We start from the raw sequence: 27230 nt of genomic DNA, 5'->3' as shown, positions 1-27230 counted from the left end.
CAGGCACATAATAAAGATAAAATAAATAATAAAATTCATACTCTATACGCAATCACACACTCACTCATACAACCAATCATACATCCAAATAGCACAACAGCAACAACGAGGTCCCAGCAGCCAACGGATCGCAACAACGGCAGCTGTAATGGCAAGGGCTCAGAGGCGATGAAGCGGCAATGCCCCTCAACCAAGCAACAGTGACGATTGGAGCAACCACGAAGGCAACAGCAATAGCGGTCAGCAGCAGCAGCAGCAGCGGTCTCCAATACAGTACTTGGATGGGATAGAGTGCACATGCCTGATGGATACTGGTTCACAAGTGACCTGCGTGACCTGTGAGATTCTATAGAAAGCATCTCTTTGATAGACAGCTGCAGTCCATTTGGTGATTTGCTTGAAATGGAAGGAGCTGGAGGACAAATAGTGCCTTATTTAGGATTTATAGTCCTTGAACTGCAGGTCCCATGTGATGGTGAAAATATAGATGAGAAGTATGAGATTCAACCCCTGGTGTGCCCAGATCAACGCATGAACCAACAAGTATCAGCCATTGTGGGCACAAATGTATTGAAATGCATGATGAAGATGTAAGATGGCAGCTTAAGAGGACGTTGTAGCTGGAGCTCCGTAAGCCGAGCCTTTAAACACCTTTTAACACCTTTTACAACTATTTTACCATCTATTTTTATTGCATTTTATTGCATTATTACTCTGCCACCTCTGCATTTTGTGGATGTCGTGTGAGTGACGTGTGGAGTTTTAACTTAATCTTAAACTGATGAAGCTAGCCTCCTTACCTGGTGGCATCAACACGGGAGTTGCGGGCGACAGGCAGTGGGTCTCCCTAGGGTCAGAGAGCGTTGCGTGGGTGCCCGACGGCTTGGCGGAGGAGAGTGACCCGCTTCGGCGACAGTGAGAGCGTAGTGGGAGGCGACCAGACTGGGAGGCGGTGAGCGGCGGTGGGAGCGCCGCAGGAGCCGACCCTGTCCAGCGACGAGGAAGCAGCGAGGTAGCGTGAGGATCTGCCAAGGAGGAGTGGCTTGATAGTGGCGTAGGAGCCGTGGAGGTGTGGCGGCGTTTGGGCCTAGGAGGCCGGGGAGAGCCTTGATGCGCCGGGGGGCGGCGGTGAGAGCGCTGCAGGAGCCGGCGGACGGCAACGGTGCACCGGGGAGGCGGCGGTGAGAGCGCTGCGGGAGCCGACGAATGACGGTGGCGGTAGCAAGAGCAATCCCCGCGGAAGAACACTGCTGTTACGGTACTGGATAACTGCTGAGGTGCCATTGTTACGGCCCTCCCTTACAGTTGCTGCTGCTGCGGGCCGTGTTACCTCCGGGGGTCTTCTCTGCGGCCTGTTTTTCATCACCACTGCCGCCCCCCTGCTTGCCTGCTTGCCTGGACCTTGCATCGCTAAAGTGGTTGGATTGCTGCTGGTTGTGTAGTGTGGAGGTGGCTGTGCTGGTTGGGATGGGATGGGGTGTATATGAATATCTAAATGTCTGCATGTATGAGTGTGATACTGGGGTGGATGCTTGAATATATGGATGTGGAATTGGTATGTTATTATATTGATTGTTTAATTTTATTTAATGTAATTTAATTAATTTAATTAATTATAATTGTCACAGGGTACGGAGGCAGGTCTCCGGACCAATATTTTTTTAGGGTGGGTGGCCTGTTGATTGATAGATAGGGATAGAGGCATGTGCAAGTCAGGGAGGGAGGTGGGGGCCCAAGTTATTGGAACATTGGGCGGCAGGCGCTGGAAGGGTGCTGCTGGCAGACCACGCCAGAATAGGGGAACAGGGGATAGATGTGTTATACCCATCCCCTGTTCTGGGTCTGTCCAGAACCAGATGAAAACTGGGGGACGTAAGGTTCCTGCCGACCTTCGACTGTTGTTGTGTAATGCCAGGTCTGTGGCACAAAAAAATTCACTCATCCATGATATGATCTTGGATGAGCGTGCAGACCTGGCATGTATTACGGAAACTTGGCTGGACGAGGCCTCGGCTCCCATTCTCGAGGCCATGTGTCCATCAGGTTTCCGTTATGCACAGCAGCCGAGGGTGGACAGGCGGGGAGGGGGTGTGGCAGTCATCTATCGAGAGTCTTTGGTTTTTGCCAGACTCCCTCTCCATAGGACTCAATGTGTTGATTGCATGTACTGGAGGTTGGGCCCGAAGGGCAGTTTAGGGATCCTGCTTGTGTACCGCCCACCCCGCTGCACAGCAGACTCCCTAGCCGAGGTGCTGGAGGTGGTCACGGCTGTACGGGTGTTGTCCCCAGAATTGTTAGTTCTGGGTGACTTTAACATACACGCCGAGACCACTCTCACTGGAGCCCCTCGGGATTTCCTGGAAACCATGGCTTCCTGGGAACTGCGCCTTAGTAATAGGGGACCCACCCATGTAGCCGGTCATGCTCTCGACCTTGTGTTTGTCCTGGGAGAGGAGAGAAGTGCTCTGAAGTTGGGAGTGGTTTATTCCACCCCTGTGTCATGGTCAGATCACTACCTGGTAAACATAGACTTCTCAATGCCACACCCCCTCCGCAGGGGTGAAGGACCTATTAGAATGGTCCGCCCCAGGCGCCTGATGGATCCAAAAGGATTCCTGACTGCGCTTGGGGAATTGGAACCTGCTGAAGGCCGCCCGGTCGAAACCCTGGTGAGGGAGTGGAATGATGGGATCACCAGGGCATTAGACCGGGTGGCTCCGAAATGTCCTCTCCCCCTGAATAGAACTCAGTTAGCACCGTGGTATACACCATGGTTGCGTTTGCTGAGACAGGAGGTGAGACGACTAGAATGCCGGTGGCGGAAATCCCGCTCCGAAGATGTCCGGACACAAGTTAGAGCAGCAGTAGCTGCCTACCAAGTGGCAATAAGGGCAGGAAAGAAAGCATTCTTTGCTGCCTCTACTGCGTCTGCGGAGTGCTGTCCCAGGAGGCTGTTCCAGGTGGTCCGAAGCCTGGTCGGTCCAGTTGCTCAGGAACCGTTGGAACAGTCAAAGGCCTCCTGTGACATTTTGGCAAAGCACTTCGCCGATAAAATCGAACACTTACGGAGCTCGATCCCGTGCGCCGTGGACACAGTAAGTGAACCAGAGTTGGCCAGTTGCAAGCCGGTAAATTGGGATCGGTTTCGGCTTCTTCCTTTTGAGGATGTGGACAAGGTACTCTCAACTATGAAGCCTACCACTTGCCTGAATGATCCTTGCCCATTGTGGCTCCTTATGAGCTGCAAAGAGAAATTGGGCACAGGGATTAAAACGGTGGTAAACGCATCCTTGCAAGAGGGTGTGATGCCATCAGCTTTCAAGGAGGCAATTGTAAAGCCCATCTTGAAGAAGTCCTCCTTGGATCCCCAAGTCTTTAATAACTTTCGCCCTATTTTGAATCTTCCATTCTTGGGCAAGGTCATTGAGCGAGTGGTGGCCAACCAGTTGTCAGCACACTTGGATGAAACGGATTATTTGGATCCATACCAATCGGGTTTCAGGACTGGTCACGGAACTGAAACAGCCTTGGTCGCTCTGGTAGATGACATGAGGAGGGCATTAGATAGGGGAGAATTCACCTTTCTTGTCCTCCTCGATCTCTCAGCGGCTTTTGATACTGTCGACCACAGTATCCTTTTACATCGCCTGGAGGGATTGGGAATTGGAGGTACTGTACTGCAGTGGTTCCGTTCCTTTCTCTCCGATAGGTACCAACAGGTAGCATTGGGGGAGGAGGTTTCAGACCCTTGGCCTCTCAATTGTGGTGTGCCACAGGGCTCTATCCTCTCTCCCATGCTATTTAACATTTATATAACGCCGCTGGGAACAATCATTAGGAGATTTGGGCTGCAGTGTCACCAATATGCAGATGACACTCAGCTCTATCTCTCATTTAAATCTTCACCAGAGTCGGCTGTGGAGACCTTGTCCAAGTGCCTGGAATCCGTGAGTGGATGGATAGGGAGGAACAGGCTGAAGTTGAACCACGATAAGACCGAGGTACTGCTCATGGGGGATAAGAGAAAGTTGGGAGACGTTGACCTGAAGTTCAACGGGGTAAGTCTACCCCTGAAGGACCAGGTCCGTAGCCTTGGGGTTGTACCTGATTCCAGGCTGTCCATGGAGGCTCAGATTTCGGCAGTGAGCCGGGCAGCCTGGTATCAACTACACCTCATACGAAGGCTGCAACCCTACCTTCCTGATCATCAACTCCCACTAGTAGTGCACGCCCTGGTCACCTCTCAACTGGATTACTGTAATGCGCTCTACGTGGGGTTACCCTTGAAAACGGTCCGGAAACTACAACTTATACAAAACGTGGCGGCTCGATTACTTACGAATAGTCGCCGCCGGGATCACATCATGCCTGTGTTGTTCGATCTACACTGGCTTCCTGTTGTTTTCCGGGCCCAATTCAAGGTGTTGGTATTAACCTTTAAATCCCTATACGGTTTCGGCCCAGTCTATCTAAAGGAACACCTGCAACGCCACCAATTATGCCGCCCGACACGATCTGCCACACAGGGCCTTCTCTCAATCCCGCCGACAAAAACAGCTCAATTGGCGGGAACTAGAGAGAGGGCATTCTCAGTGGCGGCCCCCACTCTTTGGAACTCCCTCCCACAAGATCTACGGCACGCCTCTTCCCTAAATACATTTCGTAAAGCCTTAAAGACCTGGCTCTTTCAACAGGCCTTTGGGACTTCCGGGGAGGGTTAACTGTTATGATCAAATGCCTTCTACCCTGGATTATTATTATTGCTGCTGTATTGTTTTATTTTTATTATTGTATTTTATTGTATTACATTTTAATTCTTCATGTACGTCGCCCAGAGTGGTCATTGGCCAGATAGGCGACATATAAATTAAATTTATTATTATTATTATTATTAACACTAATCCAGATGACTTTAGTTCTTTGAACAGAATGGGCTTTCCATATTCATGGGGAAAAGCTTGTGAACAGTACTTGAGAAGCCAGAGAATTGAATTGGAAGCTATAGAAGGGAGTGAGATATGTTTACTGAGGAGAAAGCCAGTTAAGGTCCCAGCTGGAGGATCATGCATGTATCAGACAAGGAGCTATGGTACTTCTGGAAGATCCAGACATTGTAGCTGGACCGGGAGGGCTAGCTGTTTTCCCATGAATTGTAAAGCCTACTGCATTTAATATGAGAATAGGAGTTCAAGTTAAGATTTGACACAAAAGAACATTACAGTAAACCCCCACACTGTGATTGCTAAGGCTCATGAAGTAGAGTGGGTAAAGGCATTTCCTATGATGACATCATATGCAAGGATCAAAGATGATAAATCCTTATCTCTTAATTCTGAAGCATCCCCTTTGAGTGAAGCTGAACAAAGAAGAATTTCCCAAATTATAATTAAGGAAGCTTTACAAGCATTTGCAGGGCATGATTTAGATTTTGGCAAGGTTTCAGGTGTAACCCACCATATTGAATTGCTTAGTGATGTGCCATTCAAAGAAAGGACTAGGAGGGTTTCACCCACAGATTTTGAAGATCTGAGACAGCACTTGTGTGAGCTCGCAGCACTGGGTGTAATTGAGGAAACCACTGGTCCCTATGCCTCTCCAGTGGTCCTTGTATGGACAAAGACTAGAGCTCTTAGGATGGCAGTGAATTATAGAAAACTGAACAATTTAACCAAGAAAGATGCATACCCCCTACCTAGAATAGAAGAAACTTTTGCACTTCTTGCAGGATCTAAATGGTTCTCTGTATTAGATTTGAAGAGCGGTTATTATAACCTGCAGATCGCCCAAAGACAGCCTTCACCACTCCATTTGGAAATTGGCAATTTAAAATGATGCCACAGGGCTTAACTAATGCTCCAGCCACCTTTCAGAGGATGATGGAGAAGGTCATGCATGGCTTAAATTTAACAGAAGTAGTTGCTTTTTTGGATGATTTCATTATTTTTTCATCTACCAAGGAAAAGCATGAGGAGTGTCTCCTCAAAGTTTAAAAAGGCTCCAGAGCTATGGATTAAAATTAGCACCCTCAAAATGCAGGCTATTTCAAACGTCGGTGAAATATCTTGGGCATATAATATCAGCAGAAGGAATACAGCCTGATAAAGAGAAATTCACTAATAGGCAAAAAACCTTGTGAACTCCTCTCTGAGATATTGTACTGCCCTACAAATTGGTCAAAATGCAAACACCATTTGGGTTGGTCTTTCACAGTCCAATCCACTTGCTGTGTAGCTTGGAAGAATTTGGTAACATGTGCCTCTGAGCATATGGTGAGTGGTGGCAACACCTGCCATCTCCAAAGATGGAGAATTATATTTTTGTATGTTTGTTGGTGTTCTTTTTACTTTGCTTCTTTCCTGTGTTACTAATGTTTCTACAGAGAATCTAAACTAGAAAATTTTATTTCCCTCATTATTCATCCTAGAAATCTGTGTCAAATTTATTTTTATTAATTTCAAAGCCTTTTTATTGGTCAGTGTCATATGATGGTGAAGATAGCCTTTTTTGTTTCAAACTGGAGGTTATGGTCTATTTCTATTTTGGGTGCATTAACAGTTGGACCTGAAACTGCAGTTTAATGTAAAATCAGACTGATTACAATATGCTGCTACTTTAGCAATGACTCTAGTTGTTGGAAAAAAGAGGATGCATGTTTTCAGCCTGCTATGTTTAAACCACTTTATTTAAGGCAAGGTGTTCACGATCAATTAAAAACGTAGAGCACACCCAGAATTTTGCTAGAATATATTTCACCTCCCACTTTTTTATCTTGTGCAAATTGAGACACTTCTGAGGTCCACTGGAGACTATTTTGCAGAAGTCAGTGCCATTATTCCACAATTATGTTTGGAGATTTTTAGTATAAATTTTGCAAAGTGTTGCTGTACTTCACATATTCATAGAAACAAAAGCAAAATAAAATGATTTCCTATAGAAAACTTCACTAAAATTGCAAAGTAAATCAGACATATTTAAAGTGACCATCTGAACTATATCAACTGTCTTACTAATGTTGCTTCCTCATGGCTAAAACAAGATCAGCACAGGACATATCTTCTTTCTATTATTTGGGCTGATTACAGGTGTTGCCGCCACTCACCATATGCTCAGAGGCACATGTTACCAAATTCTTCCAAGCTACACAGCAAGTGGATTGGACTGTGAAAGACCAACCCAAATTGTGTTTGCATTTTGACAACTTTGTAGGGCAGTACAATCTCTCAGAGAGGAGTTCAGGTCTCCTGCTCCCCTGGTGCATTCACTATAGCTGCCCAATTTCCCTGCTTTTTAAAGTTTGGTAGAAATATCTGTGGGCTATAGGTACATTCTTAAACTGCAAGGTTTTTTGCCTATTAGTGAATTTCCCTGCTTTTTAATCCAGGAGGTAAGAAATGGGATCCTGTGCAAGTTTGCTGAGAATGGATTGATCCTTTGCATGCTTATTGAGTTAAGTGGGATTTACGCACACAAACCAGGCAATCATGCTTAGGATAGGTGAAACTGACCACAGGGGATGGGGAAGGGAGGAGGGGGAGGAGGGAGGGGTGAAAAGGCAGAGGGGAGGACTGGGATGGGAGCAGGCAGGAGGGGGAGGGGAGAAGAAGGACAGATGTGGTCATTTGCATGTTTATTGAGTTCAGTGGGATTTACTCCCGTGCAATCATGCTTAGGATAGGTAAAACTGACCAGGGGGGAGGGACAGAGGGCTGGAGTGGGCAGGGGAGGCGGAAGAAGGAAGAGGGGAGGGAAGGAGGCGGGGAGAGGAGAGGGGAAGGAGGGAAAAGGCAGGTCTGATCATTTGTATGATTATTGAGTTGAATCAGATTTACTCCTATGCAATCATGATTAGGATAGGTAAAACTGACCAGGCTAGGCCTGGCAACCAAGACATCTTCTGTATCTTTCACAGTTGGGCAGAGGGAAGGCAGAATTCTACCTTGTGGTTTTTCCCATTACAATGTTGCAAGAACACCGGCACTTGGCTGACTTTCTCTTCTCCTAAAGATACAGGATCAGTCTCAGGCCCTGAACCTGGCAACCCTACCTCCCACCCAGATTTAAAACAAAGCTGTCCCTGGCCACATCCACACCAGGCCTCTTATTACACTTTGGACAATCATTATTTATTTATCTATTTATTTAGTGTATTTATATACCGCCCCATAGCCGAAGCTCTCTGGGCGGTTTATAATAACTAAAAACATTAAAAACAAATATACAAATTTAAAAACACATCTTTTAAAAACAATTTAAAAGAATTTATCATGGCTTCTCTCAAAGCCATGGCTCAAAGCCAATCATGGCTTCTCTCAAAGAATCCTGGGAAGTGTAGTTAGTGAAGGGTGCTGAGAGTTGCTAGGAGATGCCCTGTTTCTCTCACAGACCTTTAACCAGAGTGGCTGACTGTTAAACCATTCTCTCAGGGGAATAGGAGTCTCCTCTCAGCACCCTTCAAAAACTACACTTCCCAGAATTCTTTGAGGGAAGCCATGACTGTCTCAAGTGAAATCAAGTCTGGTGTGGGTGTGGCCCTCTGATTAGCCAAGCCCAGCAGCTGTGAGGCTTTTAGAATACTGACAGTTGGTCCTTACTGAGCATGCCCTGCGTTATAATAGGCTTCCAGCCAAAATGTATTAAATTAATTAAAAATCAACCAGGCATTTTTTTGACTTTTAAACTGCAGTAGATGAAGGTCAGAGTATGGGGCAAGGTCAATATTAGGATTACAGGTACTCTGTGAACATGGCTGAGTTTTAATGAATTTCAACAGATTATGAGAACTCACAGAAAAAAGTCAAAAAGGGCTTTGAGTTTTTTTCTCTCTTTTTAGACTTTGAATTCTCTATTCTCTCTGACTGTTTTGTGTATCACCATGAAAATTGACAGGGTTGTTAAGCAAGCGTTTCTGAGTTCAGAACTATAAGTTTTGTAAGGTTTTGTTTTGAAATGAGCTTATGGGAAGCCTCAGAATGGCATGGGGGGATATTTTCCATTTAACATTGCAGCATGTGAAAAATCCCTGCTGACTATAGTATACAGCCACTCTCATGGCTGTATAAACAGAAGCAATTAACAGTTGGCCCATCCCTAGTACTATAAAAGAGCTTCGCAGGTTTTTAGGATTTGCAGGATATTATAGGAGGTTTGTGCAGAATTATTCTGTTATTGCAAAACCTCTGAACACCCTTCTGTCTGGCAATCCTAAAGAGAGCAGACGGAATGGAAGACAGTCCCTTGAAGGAAAGTGGGATGCAGCATGTCAAGAGGCTTTTGAAGTTCGGAAATGAAAATTAACCACTGCACCTGTGTTGGGTTTTGCTGATTGGAAGTTACCATATATTTTGCATGCAGATGCTAGCAGCAGTGGACTAGGTGCGGCCTTATATCAAGAGCAGAATGGAATACTTCGTGTCATAGCATATGCCTGTAGAGGTTTGAGTCGCAGTGAGCACAACTACCCAGCACATAAGTTAGAATTTCTGGCTTTCAAGCAGGCGGTCTGTGACAAGTTTCATAATTTCCTATTTGGTGCTGAGTTTAAAGTGATGACTGACAAAAATCCACTCACATATGTACTAAGAACTGCAAGATTAGATGCAGCTGGACATCGATGGGCAGCTGCTTTGTCTTTGTACAGCTTCGAGATCATATACTGGTCAGGCAGAGCAAATATAGATGCGGATGCTTTATCAAGGCAGCAGGATGGTACTCTAGTAGAGGATGAGGAAGCAGTAACACAAGTAGAGAAAATTGTTAAAATGCTGTCCAAAATTCAGCAGGACCCTATAGCATGGAACAGATGGAATAATGAAATCTGCAAAGCAGCTATCCATGTCCAGACTTTGTTGCCAAATGGTTCTTCATTAGAGGGATTTTTAGATCAAGGTAGTGGCCTAATAGAGACACTACCATCTTCTGAGCAGAGTATCCCATCTGAGTTTGAAAATCCCAACACTGGAAGTGAGACTTTCTGTGACCCAGATGCGAGTCCTCCAGACTGGAAAAGGTTGCAGAGGAGGGACAAGTCTATAGCTCGCATAATACAGTAATTGGAGAGAGGTCATAAACCCACTTTGGAGGAGGAAAAGGCAGAAACAGAAGATACCCGATTGTATTTGAGAGCGTGGCCTAAGCTTTTCCTATCAGATGGTGTTTTATATCGGAGAGTGCAGCGGAGAGGAGATGAAGTAGACCAGCTTGTGGTACATTACACTCATAGGAAGAAGACTTTGGAAGGAATCCATGATGAAATGGGTCGTTTTGGAATAGAAAGGACACTAGACCTGGCTAGGGACAGGTTCTTTTGGCCTAAAATGACACAAGCTGTACAACAGAAATGTAGAAGTGGACGGTGTGTGAGGAGAAAAGCTAAAGTGGAGAGAGCTGCTGAATTAGTAAACATAAAAGCTTATGCTCCTCAGGAAGTAATATGCATAGACTTTTTGACTTTTGAACCTGATTCCACAGGCACTAAAAACATTTTGGTGGTTACCAATCACTTCACTAAGTATGCACAAGCCTCGAGGGAACCCAGTTGAAAGGTTCAATCGGACCTTATTAGATATGCTAGGCACTCTGGAAACGGATAAGAAGACCACATGGAAAAGATACATAAAACCGCTGGTGCATGCATATAATTGTACAAGGAATGACACCACGGGAGTATCCCCTTATTTTCTAATGTTTGGAAGGCAACCATTGCTTCCCATTGATTTATGCTTTGGAATAAAACCCAGGGGACAAAATGAAGTGAGTCATCAGGAATATGTGAAGGACTTAAAGTGCAGATTGTGTTATGCCTATGAGTTAGCCACTAAAGAAAGTGAAAAGCACCAGCAAGCTCATAAAAGGAGATGGGATGCTAAAGTGATAAGATCAACAATTGAACCTGGGGGTTGCATTTTAGTATGTAACTTTAGTCCTCGAGGAACACAGAAACTTGCTGACAGATGGGAACCAGTGGTACATATAGTTTTGGATCAACTGGATTAAAATCTTCCAGTGTATTGGGTACAACAGGAAGATGGAGAAGGTCCCATTAGAACTTTACATAGAGATATGTTGAGACCCTGTGGATTCATTTCACCATCTGAAGCAGTGAATGACACGTGTATTCAAGATGATCCTATTAGTAATAGGACCAGACAGAAATGTACAGATACGGTGATTCAAGAGGAAGAAGAATCGGTAATTGAATCTACATTGTGCTCTGAGCTTAACCCTCTAGCAGAGGAATTCACTTCATCTTCAAGGTGAGAGCAAAGTGGTGATCAGGTCCTAGGGAATGAGTAGCAGCATTGTTCACAGGAAGTGATTCCCTCCAACTCAGTAGTGCCATTATCTGAATCAAGGAAAAACACTGATATGCCTCAAAGGTCCAGCCATGTTAAAATAAGGCCAGCTAGGTTTAATGATTATGTTTTTGATTTTTCAATAATATAAAGTCTTAGAGATCTGGTGAGGGAACAATGGGGTCCAAACATCTATATATAAAAGCACACTGTCGGGATGACAGTATTCAAGCAGGGGAGAATGTAACCCCCACAATCTTGTTTTAGTTGGTTCAGTCTGGTGGGTGGGGTTTCATAGCAGAAAAAAACTGTTTGAAGTAAAAAGCGAGTGTGGAGCAGAAAAGTTGGTCCTGGGTGTGGCTGCTAGAGAAGCTATTATTTAGTTGGTCTTTAACCCTTGATTAAGGGCCTTGCTGAGTTTGTGGACTTTCTGGGCCTAGCTGAAGCTGCAGTGGTTCAGAACAGCAGGATAAAGCTATTCATCTCTTGAAGATTAAGAAAAAGAACTTTTCAGTTGATTGCAAAGATATTTTGCAAAAAAAAAGAGAAAGGACGCATGGACAAGGATCTTTTAAGTATTTGGAAACTGCGGTACCCCACTTGTTACCTCCCCCCAGTTTGAGAAGCAACCATTGATAAGCACTCTTTGAGTATGATTCTGTAGCAATTGTGGATCCATCCGATAGTTGTTCCATCCAGCCCACATTTAGCTAGCTTGCTGATCAGAATATCATGGGGCACTTTGTCAAAAGCTTTGCTGAAGTAGAGATATATTATCTCCACAGCATTACCACAGTCTACCAGGGAGGTTACCCAATCAAAAATGAGACAAGACTAGTCTGGCAGGATTTGTTCTTGATAAATCCATCTTGGCTTCTAGTAATCACTGCATTGTTTTCAAGGTGCTTACAGATTGACTGCTTTATAATCTGCTCAGAATTTTCCCAGGGATCGATGTTAGGCTGACTAGTCTATAGTTCCCAGATTCCTCCTTTCTGCCCTTTTTGAAGATAGGGACAACCTTAGCCCTCCTCCAGTCATCCGGCACTTCACCCATTCTTCATGATTTTGCAAAGATAATAGACAGTGGTTCCAAGAGTCCTTCAGCCAGTTCCTTCAATACTCAAGGATGTAGTTCATCGGGCCCTGCAAATCTGAACTCGTTCAAAGTGATTAGGCATTCTTTGACCATTTGTCTATAAATCTCAAGTTCCAGTCCTGCCCCTTCAATTTCACATTTCCCAGGAGGATCATAGACCCTTTTGGGAGACGACTGAGCCAAAGTAGGAATTGAGCACTTCTGCCTTTTCTTTGTCTGTTATCATTTTGCGATCCTCACTGAGTAGCTGTGCCACCATTTCTTTTCTGTCTTTTACTATGGATGTTCGTGAAGAAAGCTTTTTTGTTGCTTTTGGCATCTCTTGCTAACCTCAGCTCATTCTCAGGTTTAGCCTTCCTGACACCATCCCTGCAATTCTGTGCTACCTGTTTGTACTGTTCCTTGTGGCCTGGTCTTCCCTCCACTTCCTGCATGTGTCCTTTTTATTTTTAGGTCAGCTCTAAGCTTTCTGTGAAACCACATTGGCTTCTTCTGCTGTCTTCCCCCTTTTTTCCTTGACGGAATTGTTTGCCATTGTGCCTTTAGAATTTCCTCTTTTAGAAACTCCCACCCATCTTGGACTCCTTTTCTCATTTGGGTTGCTTGCCACAGAACCTTAGCTACCATTGTTCTGAGTTAATTAAAATTGGCTTCCCTGAAGTCCAGGGTACATGTATGGCTACTCCCAGCTTTTGCTTCCTTTGAAATCAAGAACTCTAGAATAGCATGGTCACTTTCCCCCAGAGTTCCTGTAACTGCCACTTCATCCACCAAGTCATCTCTGTTGGTTAGAGTTCCTCAGTTCCTCAGACTCCCTGCAAAAGTTAGTTCAGGCACCTGGATTTTCCGTATAACCTTTGCTGTGAAGACAGATGCAAATAATTCATTTAGCTTCTCTGCAATCTCCTTATCCTGCTTTAGCACATCTTTGAGTCCCTTGTCATTAAAGTATTGAAGACAAGATGTCAACAGTAACATTAAATTACAATGCTATAACTCGACAGGATGGTAAAGATGTAGCTTTGTAGATTGTGAACAGTCATGGACTGGGAAATATAAATGGACCACTGGATAGCATGCAGGACAAAAACATATGGCAAAGGTGTTTTTTCCTGGAGGAATGCTCCAGGACAGTCTTGTTACTTGTTTTTGCAGCCGGCCCCCTCCTGGAGTCCCTCTGTCTGTCTCTACAGCCAATCAAGCCACAACAGTTCCAGAATGCCAAGCTTCTGCTTGTGTTTAAAAGCTTGCAAGAGAATCCAGCATGGTCATGAGTCACTACAGCTAATCAGGAATCAACAATCTAATTGGCTCCCACCATCTATTGTTGCAGGGAGGAGAGAAACACGAGAAGGGAGTCAGCAGGAGTTAAGAGAGGGAAGTTTACTGAGAAGAGGAGGGACAGCCAAGCCTGATTTAAGAGAGGGTTTGCATCAGAATCTTGCTAAAATGAAGGGCTTTCAGACAGTCCACGCACATCCATAGCAGCCAACACATAGGGTGAGTGAAGACAGTCACACTGGGGAGGAGGGAGGATGCAGCTAAGAGTGAGGCAAAGCAGTGTTTTTTCACAGAGAAGGGATGAAGGAAGAAAAGCTGAAAGAAGGAAGGCTGGTTGTAAAATGCAAGGTACGTTGCTTGTAATGCATTTTTCCTCCCTCAGTGGTGCTTTTTGCAGTTTGTCTGTGAGAAAGTGGAGTGGGCGGGGGAAGGAGACAAAGGGTTAAGAAGAGTGGGGGTATTTTACAGACATCACTGCACAAGACAGAACTCCTTCTCACAGCTGATCTACAAAAAGCAGGTTTCTTCCCCTTGTAAAATACAGGCAGCCGCACTCTTCTTAGCCCTTTCTTCCCCCATCCTCCATGAGGCTCTCTCCCCCCCCCCCACTTTCTCACAGACAATCTGCAAATAGCACTTTACAAGCAATTCCCCTTATATTTTACAGGAAGCCTGCCTTCTTCCTTTCTTCAGCCTTCCTTCCTATGCCTCTTTCTTTGTGAGGAAATGCCACCTTCCCTCACTCTCCACCCACTCTTCTTAGCTCTGTTTCGCTCTCTCCCTGCACACCTTCCATGTTGGCTGCAGTGAGTCTGTGCAGGGAAAAAGAAACACTTGCCAAGCAATGCCCCATGTATTTCACAGGCATTATGTATGAGAGAGAAGTCCTTCTCTCAGCTGATATGCAAAATGCAAGGGGAAGAAACCTGCTTTTTGCATATCAGCTGTGAGATGAACCTTTCTTGCAGGCAGCAATGCCTGTAAAATACCAGTTTCTTTGTCCCCACACCCCAAGGGGAGGAGAGAAAGAACCACTCTACTAGCTTTCTGTTTGGTGCTTTGGGAGCACCGAGCACAGGGCTAGCAATGCCCCATGTGGAGCTATTTCCAAGCACCTGATTGCCAGCAGGATGTTGTGGCTTAGAAACCCCCTGCAAGCGGTTATGATAAGTGGGTTGCGTCAAGAACGCCTGGTTTGAAATGTTAAAAACTAAAATGGTTCTGAAGCAAGGAGCTGTGGAGAAAACATCTAGTCTGAAATGGGGCCTCTGAGCAGGCCATGAGTTTGCAGGTCTCACAACTGAAGCTAGTTAATTAGGCTATAAGCAAGAACACCTGCTTATCAGTGGAGACTGGTACTTCAAGGCCACTGGCCTGGGAAGGTTGGTGTGTCCGTGAATGTTAGCTGTGAAAGCTCTAGAAGATTTTATCATCAGAAAGCCCCCTTATTGGCTAATTATTTTCTGGCTGTTGCTGGGCAATTTCCCGTAAGAATAGGATTCAGACCTTAGCCTTTGTTGCTCAAAGTTCCTGTATAGTTGCTGATGCTACCTATGTGGGGTTCCATATTCCATCTGTTTTCCAGGCTATACATCTCTGGGGAGATGTGGAATCATGAAGTTATTTTGCTGTTTATCTCTATTGTAAATATACGCTAGGCTAGACAGTTTTGTTATTTTTGTCTGTGACTGTAACTCTCTGTATTTTACCTGGCCCTCAGGGGTGTGGGTTTTAAGGAACTATTTTGCTGCTGTATTTGTGCACTTATATTTTATTTAATAAAACTACTTCTTATTTACCAGTATGTTTTCATTGCAGGAGAGATTTGGCTCTAAATCCATCACTTTGGCCATTTAACCACCAACTACCGTATATTTGGGTATTTTGCCTAAAGGCTCCAGGACAAGGAGTGCACCCTTGGCTCTTGTCTTCTGGAATCCTTGGCAGGTCTTTATCTGATGCTTTGGGTTTTCCCTTGGCCCAGAGTCTGTGACCAGAATTAAGGTGGGGTGGCAGTCTACCTACATGCAGAGTTGATGTTGGCTTACTCAGCCCTGGTAAGGGAGGCATGGGTTGTGCCTGGCCAGGATCAATTGCCCTGACTTTGGGAATCGAGTCCTGGAACTGAACCCGGAGCTGTTCATGACAGGTTGGATAATGATGTCATGTGATTGACAGGTGGGTGCCCTCCCTTCTGTCGGATTTGGCCTGTGAGGCTGATCCTGATGATTCATGAAGGAACCCTGGTCTTCTAAATTTGCTGCTACACTACTGTGGCAAGCTACATCCCTAATCTCAACTATCCCAGAAGTCTCTCTCTTGTCCCATAGTTCTACTTGTTTTTTTAATTTAAAGGGATAGTAACATTAAACAACTATACAAACTTGGATTAAGGCAAGCTCAGACTACAGTTCACACTAGCAAATGCAAACCGCTGGAGCTGATCCTGGAAGCCAGTAGCAGCTGTTCTGAAACTTCCTCTTCTTCAGGAATGTGGGGAAGCACATGTGTGAAACAATATGATGGCCTTAATTGTGTCTGATGTCCATTAAATCTAATGCAGTATAAAGTCATTTGATTTGAATGATTATGGAGAATGCTTCTCTAATGCAATGTCATCATACATGAGATAAAGAGTAATAAACTCATCCATTAATTTTCTCTGTCATCACATACCAGCTCCCACCGCTACAAATACTGCCTTTCTACTGTCAATATACGCTGCTAGATTTGCCTTGCTGACTTCAGTCACTGGAAACAAAAAAAAATCATGCTTGGGTGGCTCAAAAATACCCAGACACATATTGCAGCTAATCAACTTAAATGAAATAAAATATTTCAACTCAAAATTTTTAAGTGAAGACAGTCATGGCATGGTGAAAATATCTCGATAGCACTGTTGCTGCACTACAAATACTTGCACATTTTTCCACCGTGGGGTGAGGTCTGAAAACCAATGGTACTGCAGGTTCTTAGCATAGTTCAGTTTTTATTTTGTGTGTGTATAACAGATGAGGTCGACCTTTAAATTAATTTCCTCATATTGCCGATGCAGTTGTGCTCCATGTGTAGTTAGTTCCTGGGTCAAGGGACATACTTGAGAGGAGTGGGAGGAGCAAAGGGGGGTTGAGAGGCCTAGAGGGGGAATGAGTGAGTTTGCTCCCTGTGTACTCATAGAAAATTAAAGCTGTTCTAGCTGAAGTTTACCTAAAGTGTTTGGAGTTGTTTCTAAGAAAGGTAGCCCTATTAGGCAACAACACATGGTGGCAGCTCATTGGATTCTTGACACCCACAGCTTTGGTGAAGGAAAAGATACAGGAAAATAAAAATAGCCATGCAGATTGGACCTGTTCCAGCCTGCTAATATCGGAGGTAGTAGAGAACATCCACTGTCTGTGGCAAAGGGGAAATGGCAGCAGCTTCTTTTCAGGTTCAATCTCCTGAGCCTTTTGCATTTGCAACCTCAACAGAGTGGCCTAGATGGAGGTGCAGATTTGAACATTTCAGGACAGCCTCAGGGCTAAATAATAAACCTGGAAAAGAGCAAGTGAACACCCTGATTTACTTAATGGGAGACCATGCAGATGTTCTGCTTTCATTCCAACTGAGTCCAGATGATCTAAAAAAAATATGACATTGTGATGGGAAGATTTGAGAGGCATTTCATTGTGAGATCCAATGTAATATATGAAAGAGTGAAGAATCATTCACATGGGCAAAAGGAGGGAGAGCCTGTAAATGACTTCATTACCTCTCTGTACTCACTAGCTGAACATTGTGAATATGGCGTACTGCACAATGAGGTGATCAGGGGCGGGATTGTTGTGGGAGTCACAGATCTCAAACTGTTTGAACGCTTACATTTGGATGAGGGGTTAACCCTGGAAAAAGTAGTTGATATAGTGAGGCAACAGGACAGTGTGAAGAAACAGCAATTGGAAATCCATGGTGGCAACAACATCTATGAAGTAGATAGAATTCAGACCCAGAGGGAGCAAATAAACTTACAACAGAAAGTACCCATAGGGACAGTCCAAAAAGTTAATATTCCAAGCCATGAGGACAGATGGCTGTGGTGTAAAAGGAAGAGACACAGAAAGGACAATTGCCCCACTAAAAATTCTGTATGTCATAACTGCAATTAAAAGGGACACTTTGCAAAGGCATGTTTTGCAGGCTCAATTGTGAGACAAATTTCAACACACCCAATTGGCTTCCTGGTGTCCCTGACAGAGGATCAAGCAACCGGAACTAAAATCTAGATGGCACAAATCAAGGTTGATGGACAACTGATGGAGTTTAAACTGGACCCAGGAGTAAATGTTACAGCAATCCCATTAACTCTATTTAAATCAAAGTTCAAGAAAAGCTTCTTGGAATCTGACAAAACTCCTAGTGGACCTTCAAGAGAAGTTTTGACAATTGAATGTTCAGCATTGTTTTGCGGAGTAAGGGCACTCACATCAAAGAAATTATGTGGTGAACAGACTTGAACGTCTCCTGTTGGGACTCAGAGAATGTGAAGACTTGGGATTAGTCAAATGCCTGGAACAAGTTGTGTTAACCACAAAATCAAGGGTAAATCTGTATGCAGAATACCCCACGCTCTTCCAGGGACTTAGTCTGATAAAGACTCCATATGAGATCCAGCTGAAAGAAAATCCAAAACCCTTTTCTGTCAGTGTTCCGTAACATGTGCCCATTCCACTTTTGGACAAAGTCAAGCAGAAACTGGGAGAAATTATTAAAACAGGAATCATTGAGCCAGTTGATCTCTCAGCAGCTTTTGATACCATCGACCATGGTATTCTTTTGGAGCGACTCTCGGATTTGGGAGTTGGAGGCACTGCCTGGCAGTGGCTGTGCTCCTATCTCGAGGGTCGTCTCCAGAAGGTGGTGCTTGGGGAGCATTGCTCGAGTCCCTGGGTACTCCAGTATGGGGTCCCGCAGGGCTCAGTTCTGTCCCCCATGCTCTTTAATATCTATATGAAGCCGCTGGGTGAGGTCATTAGGAGATTTGGAGTGCGTTTCCAGCAATATGCTGATGATACGCAACTCTACTTCTCCTTTTCATCTTCTTCAGGTGAGGCTGTTGATGTATTAAACCGCTGCCTGGCTGCGATAACGGACTGGATGAGAGCCAATAAACTGAAGCTCAATCCTGACAAGACTGAGATGCTGCTGGTTGGGGGGCTGTCTGCCCAGATGGTTGATGTTCGACCTGCCCTAGATGGGGTTACACTCCCCCTAAAGGAGCAGGTCCGTAGTTTGGGGATTTTATTAGATCCACTCCTGTCACTTGAGGTTCAGGTAGCCTCGGTGGCACGGAATGCGTTCTACCAGCTTCGGCTGGTAGCCCAACTACGACCCTATCTGGACAGGGAGAATCTCGCCTCAGTTATCCATGCTCTGGTAACCTCTAGATTGGACTACTGTAATGCACTCTACGTAGGGCTACCTTTGAAGATGGTTTGGAAACTTCAGCTAGTGCAGAATGCTGCGGCCAGAGTTCTTACTGGGACAAAGAAATTTGACCATATAACACCTATTCTGGCCCAACTGCACTGGCTACCAATATGTTTCTGGGCCAGATTCAAAGTGTTGGTTCTTACCTATAAAGCCTTAAACGGCATCGGACCGCAATACCACCAACGCCTCTCCCGCTATGTGCCTACCCGTTCACTTCACTCGACCTCAAAGGCTCTTCTCTGGGTCCTGACTCATTGGGAGGCCCGGAGAATGACAACTAGATCTAAAGCCTTCTCAGTGGTGGCCCCTGAATTATGGAATGCCCTCCCTGACGAGATACGCCTGGCGCCTTCTCTGCTATCTTTTCGGCGCCAGGTAAAAACCTACCTCTTTGCCCAGGCATTTTAAATGGCATTTTAAGCTTAAACTTTGTAATTGAAATTCTTATTTTAATCTTTTAATCTTGTGCTTAAAATGTTTTATAACTGTATAATGAAATTCACACTTGCTCGTATTTTAAATGTGTTTTATCCTGTTGTGCACCGCCCTGAGAGCTCAATGCTATAGGGCGGTCTAAAAATGTAATTAAATAAATAAATAAAATAAATTGATAAGCCCACTGATTGGTGTGCTCCCATAGTGGTTATTAACAAGCCAAATGAAGATGTGCACATTTGCATGGACCTCACCCAGTTGAATTAAAGTGTGAGAAGAGAATTACATCCAATGCCAAGTGTGTAACAGACCCTTGGGCAGTTGTGGGAAGCAAGATTTTTCTCTAAACTGGATGCAAACAGTGGATTTGGCAAATCCCATTAGCACAATGTTCCATGAAACTGAGAACATGAAACTGACTTCTTTTGGGCGATATTGCTTCAAGAGACTGCCCTTTGGGATCACCTCAGCTCCAGAGCACTTTCAGAAGAGGATGAGCCATCTCTTCAGATGCATTGAGGGAGTGCTATGCCACATGGATGATCTGATCATTACAGGGACCACTATGTAACAACATGATGCAATATTATGACAGGCCCTACAGCAGCTGGCAGAGGCAAATGTCACTCTTAACTGTGAAAAATGTGAGTTCGGGGATCAACAAGTGTGCTTCTTAGGGCATGTTATTGATGTTGATGGGATACATCCAAACCCAGAGAAGATCTCAGCAATTAGAAAATTCCTAGTTCCCAAATCTACCAAAGAGATCCATCAATTTCTGGATATGGTGAACTTCTTGGGCCCATTTTTGCTTTGCCTGTCTGATCTTACTGGTCCACTCAATTAACTGTCAAAAGTGGACATTGCGTTTATCTGAGGGCCATGTCAAGAACATTCCTTTGAAACAATCAAAGAGGCCCTGATGACAGCACCTGTTCTAGTGACATTTTGACCCTTTGAAAAAGACTGTTATTTCTGCCGATGTTTCATCCTATGGGTTGGGAGCTGTACTGTTACAACTCCAGGATGACAGGCATATCTGTCCAGTTGCCTTTGCTTCAAGGATCTTGTAAAAAAAGATATGCTCAAATTGAAAAGGAGGCTTTGGCCATCACCTGGGCATGTGAATGACTACAGGACTGTGTTACAGAACTACATTTCATGGTTGAGATGACCACAAACCCCTTATTCCCATTTTCACTACCAAGAGATTGGATTATCTGACCCCTAGGTTACAAAGGTTCTGGATGAGAATGAGATATGCCTTTGATATCACTCATGTACTAGGGAAGAAATTGACTGTTGCAGATGCACATTCTAGACACCCTATGGGGGAATGGGGGAATGGGGGAATGGGGAACTAGAACAGGAAGTTGCAAAATATATCCAGTCCATTGTGGCAGGTTTTTCAACCTCAGACAAACATTTGCAGGAAATTGGAAAGGCCCGGCAGACGGATCCCATTTTGTGTAAGATTACACGGTACAGTGTGGAAGGATGGCCAGAGAAATGCTTACTTGACCAGGAGTGTCTGAAATTCAGGCAGGTGCACCATGACATTGCTGTTCAAGACAGACTGTTAATGAGGGGGCTCACCTGGTCATCCCAATGGAGATGTGAGAAGAAATTCTTTCCAGAATCCATAGTGGACACCATGGTATAGTCAAGTGTCAGGCCCAGGCAAGGGAATCAGTTTGGTGGCCAGGGCTCTCAACAGAAATAGAAGAGATGGTGAAGAGATGCCAAGTTTGCACTCAGGAAAGTGGCACCCTCCATGAACCACTGATGCCCACACCTATTTAAACTGGAAATCCTGCCATCCTAGGCATATAAAGAAGAACATTGTGTATAGCTTAGCTCTGAGAATCAAACTTATTTGCAACACTGAAGATAAATACCAGAGAAGGATCAGTGAACTTAAAGAACACCTTCTTCGAAGAGGATATTCTCCACATATTATCAATTTCAACATCCACCGAGCCTCCATTCTGTCCAGAGAAAACTTCCTCCATCATACCGAGGTGTCAAAGAGCAGAGAGCAACGGATTCCATTTGTGGTAGATTTCCATCCAGCATCTCCTAACTATCACCGAGCAATCAAGGAGAGCTACCCATTGCTGGCAAACTCTGAACATCTTACCAGAGCCATCAGCAGGCCTCCTGTTATAGCATTTCGCCAACCTCCTAATTTGCGCAGACTGTTGGTGAGAGCTGTGCTTAAGCCACTTATCACCAATCCAGGGTCTCATCCTTGTCACTCCAAACACTGTATCACCTGTGTGTACCTCAGGGAGACAGCCACTTTTACAAGCACTAGGACAGGCAGGACATATTACATCAAACAGAACATCACCTGCAGGTCATGCAATATAGTTTACATCATCGAGTGCAAAAGACCAGGATGTCATATCCAATACGTAGGAAAGACCACAACTGACCTACGCACGCGCTTCAGGAACCACAAGTCGGCAATTTTGACAAAAAAAAGTGGAGCAACCAGTTGCAAAGCATTTTAACATCGAGGGTCACAGCCTGTTGGACTTTTCCATTACAGCGATAGAGATGCCAGCAGATCCAGCAGCATTGACCAAAAGGGAGAACTTTTGGATTTACTCTCTGGACACATTGGCACCACCTGGCCTGAACCTGGAGGACAGTACCACCACTACTCAGCTTCTGCAAATGAAGCCCCTCTGAGCATTCCGTCCTGAAAGCTCTATAACTGCCACCTTGGTAACAGCATTTGTATGTTGGCAGCTGATGAAGGTGGAAGCTGAAACGTTTTGTTAATATAATAAAAACCTCTGTTTGGTTAATCACAATTACGTTTATATATAATATATATATATGTTATTTTATTAAATTAATCTGAAAGACATGGTTATAGATACAGACTTGGAAATGATAGAAACTTTATTAACCTTAGCAAAAACTGAAATAGCAAAACATTGGCAGCAGTCTAGAGCACCATCAGTTCTTGTTTAATAGAATGTGTGACACCATGAACTTGATAAAAGTAACATACTATTGAAGAGAAAAAATGGACATACAAATAAATATATAGAAAATTGGGCGTTCCTTATATTTTGGAATCAAATATCCCAGAATAAGTATCCATAAAAATTATTTTCTCTGCTTTGACTTACTCGATACATATAATTATACTTGTATTTTTGGTACTATGTTCTCTATTTTTATTATAATAACAATAATTATAATTATAATTACAAACAAGATGAACTTGTATTTTAAATGCTTTTGTCTTTTCTGTTTCTCTTTAGTAATTTTTTTTGTTAATAAAGATAAGTAAAGAAAAAAAGAAAAAAAAGAAAGAAAAAGCCTTCACAGTTTATGAACCACCATTTTTTAATTTGCAAATTTAACAAGGAAAGCAAAATAAAACAAATAATAATAATATAAAATAAAAAATGCTAAAGATACAAAAATCAAAAATAAACAAAACTATGAATACTACTACTACTAATAAACCACCATCAGTTTATGTTACAGATTCAATATCCATCAGTACATATATCTTGAGTTAAGCATATCAATTAAGATAAGTTCTTCAGATGTCCAAAGAGGTATCCACTCAAAATTGATGTCTATATGAAATATATTCAAATATAGCCAGGGCAGTGAGGTCTCCAGTCCATTGTGTAATAGATGGTGGATATTCATCCTTCCAGGCTCAAAGCATAAGTTTCTTAGCAACCATAAGGGCTTGCAAAGTCCACTTTTGTTGCCCTGCTGCTAACCTCCATGCTACAGGAATATAACTGAAAAGTGCATGAACATCTACAAATATCAAGGATTTTGCCAGTACAAAATTAACATGGATAACATAGAATCATAGAACAGTAGAGTTGGAAGGGGCCTATAAGGCCATCAAGTCCAGCCCCCTACTCAGTGCTTCAGGCCAGAATATATCACTGGACAGGCAAACATCATATGCCTCAGTGAGGCATTCTCAGCATTATACCTCTATAATCTGTCTGGATTAGACAGTGCCTTCCTGTACAAAATTCTCAGCTGATCTAAAGATTAAATATCCCAAATGCAACCCATTTCTTCCACAAAAAGGCTGCTTCTCTATCTTTAAATCTGGATTACCCCATTAGCATGGGCATATGGGTCAAATTGTAACTGACGAGCAACTATACGCCACATCTCACTACTTGCTAAAACTGAAGATGGTATCGGTCCTTTCTTTTCATTATATGTAGACCCCAACACTAACCATCCAAAGAAAGGTGTTAAATAAGCCATCTCTAAAATTACACAAACTGGGGTATTCATAGAAGGAGAATCCCTCACAACCATAGCATAACTGCAGTAAAATCAGCCATATTTTTCAGCAACGTTTTAGAAAGACTGCAGAACTATATAGTACTTGGTATCGGTGTCATGGTCTAATATCACATAAATACTTTATATATTGAGACACTGGTTACAAATTTATTATGCAAATAAGAATTCAAGTGCAAGAATGAAAGAGGGCTGAGAATGAAGGAAGCAGGAATGCAAATCCATACAGAGAGTAGAATCTTACTAGGTTCCCCTCTTCCTGAATTGACATCAGAACAAGATGGCCTTTCAGACTTCAATATTCAGAGCTGCCTTGGCTTCTCATTTCCTGTCCATTTCACTTTACTTTATTTAAGATCAACTTTGGGAGTATAATTTTTGCTGGCACTCTCTGAGCTGTGAGACATACCTGTGAGGCGGTTTCCAGAGCCTGTTACAAAGTTAAATATCTGATTTGGACCATCAGCATGCTGACAATATCATCATCATCATCTTTATTGTTACAGTCATAGACCAGAACATTCACATATAACGCTATGAACAATTATACAAAAGTACGAAGATACAATCATAAAATAACGGTAAAACAGTTACATAGCGTGGCGAAAACACTCATAATAAAAACGGTAAAAACAATGGAGCAATAAAACAGTTATAAGACTATGGAGAAATGGGAACATCTGGAGGGGTGAATACCCTCCGAGCTGATTGGGCCGCAAAAATGTATTTAGCTACTAGCAAGGTAGTATCCCTGCTAGCCGCAGACAGAAGATAAAAAAGTAAGCGGTCAAGTGGTTTGTAAGGAAATTTATTTATAATAGGAGTTATAAATTTAGAACGAATATCATCATATAAAAAACATTCAAAGACGACGTGAAATAAGGTTTCTATGCCGTTAACACCACATGGACATAAGCGATTTGCATAAGGAATGCGCTGGAATCTCCCTTCTAATAGGGCGGAGTTGAAACAGTTGAATCTAGCCTTCATAAAGGCTAGACGATATTTAGGGATCGTGAGGTATTCCAAATAGGGGACACTGAGTAGTGGCGCAAAACTTAAACCAAAATGAATAGGGGAACAGGTCGAAGTGGCAGTGGTGATGGAACTTTGAAAGTCCATGTCACTAATGCGGGTCAGGATTGAAAGCTTAGCTGACTTTAAATCCTGAGACGCCAGATGTTCAGCTGAAAGGCCAATACTTACAAGATAGTTTGTATACGTTTGGGCCCATGTTGAGATGAAGGGATCTTCCCCAGAGTAAAGGGAGGTAGCCAGAAGAATTTTCATATGACATTTGAAGCCAAAAATTTAGGGCAGCCTTCCAGGCTTGGGACTTAAGCGAAGCTAGACCAGTTTCTAACCTGAGGGCCGCCGATGGAACACATCTAGGAACACCTAGGATTTGTCTAAGAAATAGGGATAAAACTGCCTCCATTGAGGGGTTAAAAGCGCCAATCCATAAAAGTACCCCATAAAGAAGTTGGGAAATAGTTTTAGATCTAAAAACCTTAATGGCTGCCGGGATATATTGTCCTCCTTTAGTGAAGAAGAACCTTCGGATGCCATGAGCTGAATTTCGAGCAGTAGAGATGGCTCCTCTAATATGGGGAGTCCAGGACAGTGATGAGTGAAATAATAACCCAAGGTATTTAAAATGGGAAACCTGTTCAATTTTGTGGGAATTGATTATCCATTCATGAGGAGGAGAGTGTTTGGCAAAAGCTAATATCTTAGTTTTAGAGAAATTTATAATCAATTTGTTTTCGTGCCAGTAACTCATAAAAGATCTAATTAGGCGTTTGAGACCAACTTTAGAAACCGATAAGAGAACAGCGTTGTCTGCATACAATAGCAATGGACAGTGCAGGTTCGCTAGTTTGGGGGGGTGAAAATCCGGGGAGTGACAGTAATGAGACAAATCATTTATAAAAAAATTGAATAATAGAGGGGCAAGAATGCAACCCTGTCTAACTCCTTTTGTTGTATTGATAGGATTTGTGAGGTGTCCTTCATGACTACACCTAACACGAAGAAAAGTGTGATGATGCAGTCAACTAATTAGAAAAAGGAGTCTCTTGTCAATTTTAGATTTAGCAAATTTTGCCCATAGTAACTCCCTGGGGATAGAGTCAAAGGCCAATTTCAAATCAACAAAAGCAACGAACAGACCGTTTCCCCAACGGTTCTTATATTTTTCAGCTAAGTGATTTAGGATCACACAATGCTCTATCCCAGACCTCCCTTTCCTGAAAGCTGCCTGCTCCCTCCCGAGAATGTTTTCCTCTTCTAGCCAGGAAGAAAGTTTCCCTTTTAAATAACAGGCATACAGTTTACCGATGATGGAAAGGAGGCTAATTGGACGGTAGTTTTCGGGGTCCTCATGGTTCCCTTTTTTGAATATGGGGATTACTATGGATTCAAGCCATGACTCAGGAATGCAACCCGAGGTGTTGATTAAAGTAAAGAAATTTGCAAGGAGAGGGACCCACCAAACTTGGTGGGCTTTCAGCAATTCAGGGAGAATATTATCGGAACCAGGGGCTTTGCCGGATTTCAAACAGGCAATCAGAACGGCAATTTCTTTTTGAGTTACTGGTGGCCATGTGGGGAGATTTGTTGGTTTATCAGAAAGATCCACATCTACAGTCTCATTGCAATCAGAGAAATATTTTTCCCATAGATATGGAGAAATGTGGCAGGGGGCTGAATTTAGTGGTCTCATAGAGCCAGAAACAATTGCTGACAATAAAAAAGAAGAGATTTGTATAGACAGTTGGAAGAAGATAATTAGCTCAACCATGCTGAGTGTAGTCATCCACAGAAGATGAAAAAAAATCCAACACCATAAAAGTTTTGGTGTGTGGGAGAAACGTTGTAGCCTGTTTAGCCTAATAAAGCAAAGGAGTAAAGGAAGAAGTGAGCTGGCTCAGAATAGAGCATTTGTTGTTACCATCTTACATCTTTGGATCAAGAAATGAAAAGGGAAGAACAACCTTGTTCACCCAGATTTTGCACAATATAGTTCCTAATTGGTTGCTAAATTCCCTGCTGGTGTCTGTTAGATGCAGACTGCATATGTGTTGAAGATTTCCTGTGCTGGTTCCTATCACAGCTTGAAAACTGAAGGGTTTCCTCTCTGCTCGCCACTTACACCTGGCGTTGAACTTGCCTTTCAGTCCTGAGGTCGCTATGCAGCTCTTCCTGCTGGCCTTCTCTGTTTTGCTTCCATTTGAAGTCCTGGTGCTCTTTGAAACTGCTCACAAACACTTCTGAAACAGAAGAAAAAAGATGTCCTATGAAATTCAGAGTCATAGAAAATTAGGGGTTTCCAGGTTTTCTGATAA

Source organism: Rhineura floridana, chromosome 9 (genome assembly GCF_030035675.1).
Source record: "Rhineura floridana isolate rRhiFlo1 chromosome 9, rRhiFlo1.hap2, whole genome shotgun sequence".
In the NCBI taxonomy this organism is placed as follows: domain Eukaryota; kingdom Metazoa; phylum Chordata; class Lepidosauria; order Squamata; family Rhineuridae; genus Rhineura; species Rhineura floridana.
Note: the sequence above shows the minus strand (reverse complement) of the source record.